The following is an 8,353-nucleotide window of genomic DNA, read 5'->3' on the forward strand; positions in this document are numbered from 1 at the left end:
TGGGACTTGGTGGTGGGGGAGGGCTTCCAACTCGGTTTCTCTATCTGCTCCACCACCTTAGAGCCCACCCTCCCCAATGAGCGTTTTGTTCTACCCAGCCACGTGTTTGTCGGATTTTTGTTTTTGTGATTTTTTTTCCCCATGGAACAACAACAATTAAAGTACTAGGAGCTATTTGTTGTTGAGTAGAAAGAGAATATTTTCTGTCCAAGAAGGTGGGAGACATCTGTGTCTCACCCCCACACACACACCTCCGACCCTCCCCCCTTATCTAACTCTTAATACTTAGCTTTTGATCACAAGCATTATTTTTAAACAAACCAATGAGCAGGAAACAGGCATGCCACATAGTAGGCATTCAATAAACATTTTTTAAATGAAAAACAAGCTAATACAAACAGCACAGCAAAGAGAATTCATGAAAATTAGAGTCCAGGGGGGAAAAAAATTATCTTGGCCAGAACGTGTGGCTCTGTTGCCCGGGAACTTTTCTTGGTGATGTGTGTAGACTTTTGAAAGGGCTAAAAGATGGTCTCAAAAAGGCTGTTGTATTTCTTGGCCTTTTCCTAAAGAGGAGCCCCAATCTCCTTAAATCTTTTCTGTTATATTGGGGAACAAGGAGGACGGCAACTAGGCAGAGCATCCCAGTTCCCAGAAACTTTAAGTGCTGTTTCTTTCATTTAATTTGAATCTTTAGGTGCTAATAAAAGCACTTCTCAGACTGTCTCCCTGGGGGACACATCCACTACTCTGCCTCTGTATGCCTAAAACAAAAGCAAGTTACACCCCACAAAAATCTCCATCCAGACCTCTAAACTCCTATAAAATGCAGGCCACTTTTTACTATCCTAGAGTCAATGGGAAACAACATTTTTAAAAATAATCATTGAATTCAGTTCACTTTCAGGTTGATTTTTTTCCGTGTAAAAATATACTAGCTAAAGGTTAGCCGAAATCAGTTTTAATGTATTTAAGATAATGTTAGAAGAGAATATATAAATTCACTTGAACAATCTGCTATTTTAAAATCTTTTTAAATATTTAATTAAAAATTACCAATAATTGCTAAATTGAAACTGATTAGTTCTTTTTAAAAAATCAGCTGTTTTACTGAATTCTAATCCTTTCAACCCCCAAAAAAAGGCTTAACGTGTGTATGTATAGTCAGAAGCTGCAAAGGCTGCAAGAATACAAGAGAGGAGACAACAGGGGTTAGATACAGGTCTTTTTCGCCCCCAAATCAGTTTTGCCTTAGTGACCTGGCTATTTTAGGCTGGGGTTGGGGAAACTAAATCACGTTGATTGGTGTTTCATCTCTCCCTTCTGAATGAGCCCAGCACTCACATTAAGGATTATTTCTTGTCTAGACTGACATTCCTAGGTTAGGGATAAAAATGGGCAGACTTCAGGTGCCATAACTTTTCATCTTTCTTTTCTTTGTTTTTGTTAACATTAAAGATTACTATTAAACATTGTATTTATTTTCAATTTTTTTTCTACATTGCTTCTTTGGGACAGATAAATCTTTAGTGCAGAGTTACACTTGTGTAAGAGTTAAAAATATAGCTACAGGATTAAATGTTTTTTTCTTTAATAATTATCCTTTATAATACATATCGTATATAATATATATTGTGTATTCTACATAGTAATATTAATACTGTTATACTTCTTCCTCTTCTTGTTCTCCTCCTCTTCCTCCTCTTCTTTATTTTTTCCTGGAGAACAGTTTGGTTTAGTTATGGAATTTAATTATCTGAATTCAGAAATACTGACATTTGACTCCATTTTAAAGATAGGATTCTAATCCATTTTCCTCCAATGTGAACACACAAATACATGCAGAGAGGAAAAAAAAGTTTGAGAGAATAAAACAACTTTTTTAAAAATGAAAATAAAATAATATTTTTCTTGGAGAAATAAGCCAAGTTAAAAAAGGAAAAACAAAAAGGAAAGAAAAAAAGTTTAAAAAAATGAAAAAAGAAAAAACAGAAAAATTAAAAATCAATAATTTCACTATTGTCATAGAAAATTAATTTTACTTGTAAATGTTTATTTTTCAGCATTTGTCCATTTATAACGGTTTAAAATTTATCATTTTTATATCTTAATTTTTCACTTGCATTTGTACCATAAATATTTCCCCAGGCTGCCTCCAAGTTTTCATAACTATCATTTTAATTCAGTCCAGTTATATGTGTAAATTATTAATCATGATATTTAGATATACATTTCATCAAATTTTTTACTTTTGTAAACAGTGCTGAACAGGTATTTTGGTGAATATAAATTTTTCCTTTTTGGGGTTAGCTCCTTTGCATAAATCCCCAGAATATATATTGCATTTTAAATCTAACACTTACTGACTCTTCTATTTTTAAAGTGTAGCATGTTTTACAAAAGAAAGAACAAAACAAATGGAAAGCAGCTAGGAGGGAAATACATTAAAATACAATTTATTTTCTAATGAATCCATCAATTTTGGAATAAAATTATGGTTGCTACAAAATACAGAAAAAAGCTCACATTTCCTGATATATTGCTGCTTTAACCTCAAAGTGTTTAGAGGAATTTGTTTTTTGTTTGGTTGGTTTTTATTTATTTACTTTTGTTGTTGCTTGCTTGTTTTTTTACTGTTACTACTTTGGGATGTTTTGTTTCTTCCTGCAACTTAAAGTCTTAATGTGGTTTTAAATGCCTATAAACTTTGAGAAAGTGTAAATTAGTTCCAGTGTAAAAGCACATGCAGCTTTTTCTCTTGTCAAATAAATAAGGATAAGTATGTGTTTAGGATATCTCATAAAATGTAAGCAAACTGTAAGCAGAAAAGGAAATTTTTCTCCTTCAAATTATCGTTCATTCAAAAGTGTTCAGTGTTTAAGACCTGAGAAAGAAATGTATTTATTCCAGAGATAGAAGAGGCTCAAGGGGAAAAAAGAACTTTAAGGACAATCATTTGTTTTTCTGTGGATCACACAGTGTGTTTGACAAAACCTCTCAATATTTTGTTTTGGTTCAGCTTTACAATGTAGAAACTTTTAGGTAAGGAGGGGATCATTTATTTTATTAACTTTAAAAATAGATGTTTTCAAATTCATTTTGTTAGTAAACTACTCCATCCAACCCCTATTAATACATGTAGAAGAAATAAATGGTCAATAACATCCTTCACATTACATTCTTATTACCTTTTGCAATTTTTTTATTCCAAAGTCATTTGATTAAAAGATAATGTACAATCTTGTTTAGTTCCTACAGCACAAAATACAAAATAGATCACTGATTCATTTGGGGGGGAATTGTATAATTCAAGAAAAGACAAGGAAAATGTTATTTTTCAAAATAAATTGTAAAAAGCAACAAAAGAGAAGGAATCCATATATAAATATTAAGGTGGAAACAGTAATGAGACAATTTTGTACTTGAAATCAACATATCTTCTAAATATTTAAATTATTTTAATCCGAAATGAATCAGTTACATGTCAAACTTCATGAAGTTTCCATTTTAGCTACACAACATCTATACATTTTAAAACTAAAAGAATTTTTTAACTCAGCAAATTTTTTTCGTTTGCTTTTTTAAAAATTTTACCCCTAATGATGAGATTAACTGACTTTACTCCTGTTTAGGATTTTTTTTTTTTCAGGAGCTGCCACAAATATTTCAGAGTTACTAGGGATAATGCTGCTATGTTGGGGTTTTTTGTTGTTGTTTTAAATTTTAAAAATTAAGCCATATTATTTCACTAGTATTTCATCACCAAAAAATTAATTTAAAACAGTTCAATCTGTCTTCATATACAAACCAGATTTACAAAGAAAAGAGAGCCTAATAGTATGGCATTTTTGTTTTAAATGGTTGTTTGACTAAACTGAGATACAATTCTAAAAGTGACTCCTAATTTTCATGAGTTAACAATCTACAGAGAATTTTGGTTCACCCAACTGTCCTATAAACACTTCTACCTTTTTTTTTTTAAAGAATTATTATCAACACAACTTAATTTCCACTCTTAAACACAATCTGAAAATGTTTGGTGAGCATTTATATAATAAATTATTGAGTACATTCTTATAATTTTTTCATTTCTAAAGTGTGTTTATAAAGTGTATAGGAAAAAAATTTAGAGTTATTTCTAAGTTGCTTTAAAATGAGGCTCCTGATCCATCTTTTTTCCTACCTTCCTCTTCCTCCCTGCCCCTCCCCCTGCCCCTGCCCCTCCCCTCTCTCTTCCTCCCCCTCTCCTTTTGTTCCTCCATTTTTCTTCCCGCTCCGGACACTGTCAGTTCCTTTCCTCCTCCCCCTTTACCTTTACCCTCTTTTCAATTTTTCTTTTTCTTTGTTGCTTCTCTTTACCCTTTTATCATTCTCCTGCTCCTCTGCCCCTCAATTCAGTTGTTCCTTCTTTTAAATCAATATACCTATCCAAACTTTCTGTCCTTTTTCTTCTCCCTCTCCCACTATCACTAACTTGTTCTCATTCAAACTTATTTCTAGGGAAAGGGAAGGATGCAGAGATGCTTGAATTATTTTATACACCAAAAGGGGAAACTTGTTACATTTTTTAGGAGAACCTCAGGGTGATTCAGGTCCCAGAACAACTCCGCTCCAGTATTCGCAGTTTTTATTGGATGAACATTCATCAGACACTTTTACATATTTGTGTCATTTTTCCATGTCCTACTTTGCTTATAACTAAATTTGTAATTAGCATTTTATGACCAAATCCTTGAGGGCAAAGACTCTGTATCACCCAGGGTGTCTAACAGTGCTGACAGATGTCCAATAAAAATCTACTGAATAAGTATATTTGATACTATCTGAGAAGATGTGATCATTGTGATCAGATAAGATGCTGCTTTCAGCCTGTAAGCGCCTTTTTCTTAAAATAAATACGACACAATCAGATGAAATACAGATAAATGTAGTCATTTAAAAGGATAATTGGTCTATATCAAAAATAGCAACCAAGGGGCATCTCTGAGCTTGAGCTTGTTGCTCCCTGGTTCTGTTCCCATGACAGTTTTGTGCCCATGGCAGTTTTGTACCCAATGTCAGCAACCGCTTTCCTCTGTGTCTGGTCATATCGGCTCAGAATTCTCAACTGAGGACTTCAGGCAGTCACAGCCACCATCAGAATTAGTTACAGAGCCCTTTGCCATTCTGATATCCTCTAGTGCCACACAGCCAGGATGACAGTCTCAAGGAGGTAACCCACATACACCTACTGCCAAGAGCTCTCTTAGGTTCTTCCTTCTGGGAATGTAACTAGCACCCCACTAACTACATACATAAAGATTTCTTATTTTGTATATGATCCAAAGCAAAAACGTCACCCCAAGACAGCCCTTCTTATTGGTCCCCAGGTCGTCTGTTATAGCCCCTCAGCCAGAGCAGATGTTCACTTAATGTCCTACCTGTCAATACAGCTATGAACACCCAAGGAGAAGGCAAACCAATTTTTATAGCAGGCTAAATTAAAACAAAAACTAAGCAGTTCCTGAAAATAGTAAGGTTGCGTGTTTTTAAATATAATACTCATTACTAGCAAGAATATAGTGAAATAAACATTCCATATGGCTGTGTGGGAGGACAATTTTAAGGCAACAAGAACCTTTAAAAATTAATTTCTCTTTCACTTAGAAATTGCACTATTGAGTAACCTCTCTACAAAAAAATCCAGTATGTAAAAAAAAAAAAAATTATTCAGCCTTAAAAAGGAATGAAATTCTGATACCTGCTACAATATGGATGAACTTTGGAAACATCCTAAGTAAAATAAGCCAAAGCAAAAGGATAAACGTATGATTCTTAGTTGGTACAGAATTTCAATTTTGGATGAAAAAATTCATGAGATGGGTAGTGTAATGGTTGCACAACAGTGTGAATCTACTTAAAGCCACTGAATTTTATGCGTCAAATGGTTAAAATTGTAAATTTTATTATGTATATTTTATCTTTTTTTTTTTTTTAAGAGACAGAATCTCACTGTCGCCCTGGCTGGAGTTCAGTGACACAATTAGGGCTGACTGTAGCCTTGATCTCCTGAGCTCAAGTGATCCTCCCACCTCAGCCTCCTGAGTAGCTGGGACCACAGGCAAGCTACCGCTATGCCCAGCTAATTTTTATTTTTTTATTTTTTGTAGAGACAGGATCTCACTATATTGCCCAGGCTGGTCATGAACTCCTGGCACCAAGAGATCCTCCCACCTTGGCCTCCCAAAGTGTTGGGATTGCAGGCATGATATCATGATTTTTTTAAAGGAAAAAAAATGGGTTTAAAAAAATCTAAACAAACAAACAGGGTCAGGTACGGTGGCTCACACCTGTAATCCCAGCATTTTCAGAGGCCGAGGCCGGTGGATCACACGAGGTCAGGAGTTCGAGACCAGCCTGACCAACATGGAGAAACTCTGTCTCTACTAAAAATACAAAAATTAGCCAGGCGTAGTTGTGCATGCCTGTAATCCCAGCTACTCAGCAGGCTGAGGTAGGAGAATTGCTTGAACCCGGGAGACAGAGGTTGCGGTGAGCCGAGATTGTGCCATTGCACTCCAGCCTGGGCAACAAGAATGAAACTCCGACTCAAAAAACAAACAAACAAAACAATGAATAAAGATGTGTTATTAATAAGTGTCAAAAAAAACTTTCGGCTGGGCAAGGTGGCTCATGCCTGTAATCCCCCCACTTTGGGAGGCTGAGGCCAGAGGAGCACTTGAGCCCACGAGTTCGAGACTTGCATGGGAAACACAATGAGACCTCATTTCTACGAAAAATTTTAAAAATTAGCCGCGCTTGGGAGCTAGGCGCGGTGGCTCACGCCTGTAATCCCAGCACTTTGGGAGGCCGAGGTGGGCGGATCACGAGGTCAGGAGATCCAGACCATCCTGGCTGACACGGTGAAACCCCGTCTCTACTAAAAATACAAAAAATTTAGCCGGGCGTGGTGGTGGGCGCGCCTGTAGTCTCAGCTACTCCGGAGGCTGAGGCAGGAGAATGGTGTAAACCCAGGAGGCGGAGCTTGCAGTGAGCAGAGATTGCGTCGCTGCACTCCAGCCTGGGCGACAGAGCGAGACTCCGTCTCAAAAAAAATAAAATAAAATAAAAAAATAAAAAAAATTAGCCGGGCTTGGTGGCACATGCCTGTTGTCCCAGCTACTCGGGAGACTGAGGTGGAAGGATCGCTTGAGTCCAGGAGATCAAAGCTACAGTGAGCCGAGATGGGTGCCACTGCACTCCAGCTTAGGCAACAGAGTGACATCTTGTCTAGAAAAACAAAAAAGAAAGGAAGAAAACTTTTTTTTTTTTTTTTTTTGAGACGGAGTCTGGCTCTTTCATACAGGCTGGAGTGCAGTGGCGCAATCTCGGCTCACTGCAGGCTCCGCCCCCCGGGGTTCACGCCTTTCTCCTGCCTCAGCCTCCCGCGTAGCGGGGACTGCAGGCACCCGCCACCTCGCCCGGCTAATTTTTTGTATTTTTAGTAGAGACGGGGTTTCACCGTGTTAGCCAGGATGGTCGGAAGAAAACTTTTAACAATATAAATATTAAAAGAGGAATATTCAAATAACTTCTAGCATAACCACTTGAAATATTACATTCCAAAGGGTTTAGAGAAATTTGAGGAAAAGGTTACAGAAAATGAACACAAAATTGAGTATTTGTGTTCATATAGTTCATATGATTGGAATCTTTTTAAAAAAAATTTAACTACATGTGCATAAAAGACTAGAAATTACCTGCAGAAATTCGTGCCCAGACACATGCTGTACAAGAATATCCACAGCAGCATTGCTTATAACAAAACTGGAAACCATACTAATGTTCATCAATAGGAGAACAGATAATAAAGCCTGGTATAGTCATGCAGTAAAGTACTAATAAGCGGTGTCAATGAATGAACTTCAGCAACACAAGCCAAGATGGATGAATCTTACAGCGTTGATCTAAAAAACCTAGGAAGCAAAGGTGCGCACAATTAGTCCCAACTACTCAGGAGGCTGAGGAGGGAGGGTTGCTTGAGCCCAGGAATTTGAGTCCAGCCTGGGCAACATAACGGGTCTCCATCTCTTAAAACAATTATTTAAGGAAAAAAGCAAAACAAAACAAAACCTAGAACTGAGGAATAGACGCATTATGGTTTTGTTTACATAAGTTCCAAAATATCCAAAACTAAACAATGCATTGTTTAGGTATACATTCAGAAAAGTTAACACTTTAACAAAAGTAAAAAGAATGATGAACAAAATTCCAGAGTGTGGTTAATTCTGGGGAAGTAGTACAGGGCTGATTGCAGAGGGGCACAGAAGGCACTTCAAAGATATTGAGAAAAAAAAAGAGATGTTGAGGATGT

Source organism: Nomascus leucogenys, unplaced genomic scaffold (assembly GCF_006542625.1).
Source record: "Nomascus leucogenys isolate Asia unplaced genomic scaffold, Asia_NLE_v1 Super-Scaffold_258, whole genome shotgun sequence".
In the NCBI taxonomy this organism is placed as follows: Eukaryota; Metazoa; Chordata; class Mammalia; order Primates; family Hylobatidae; genus Nomascus; species Nomascus leucogenys.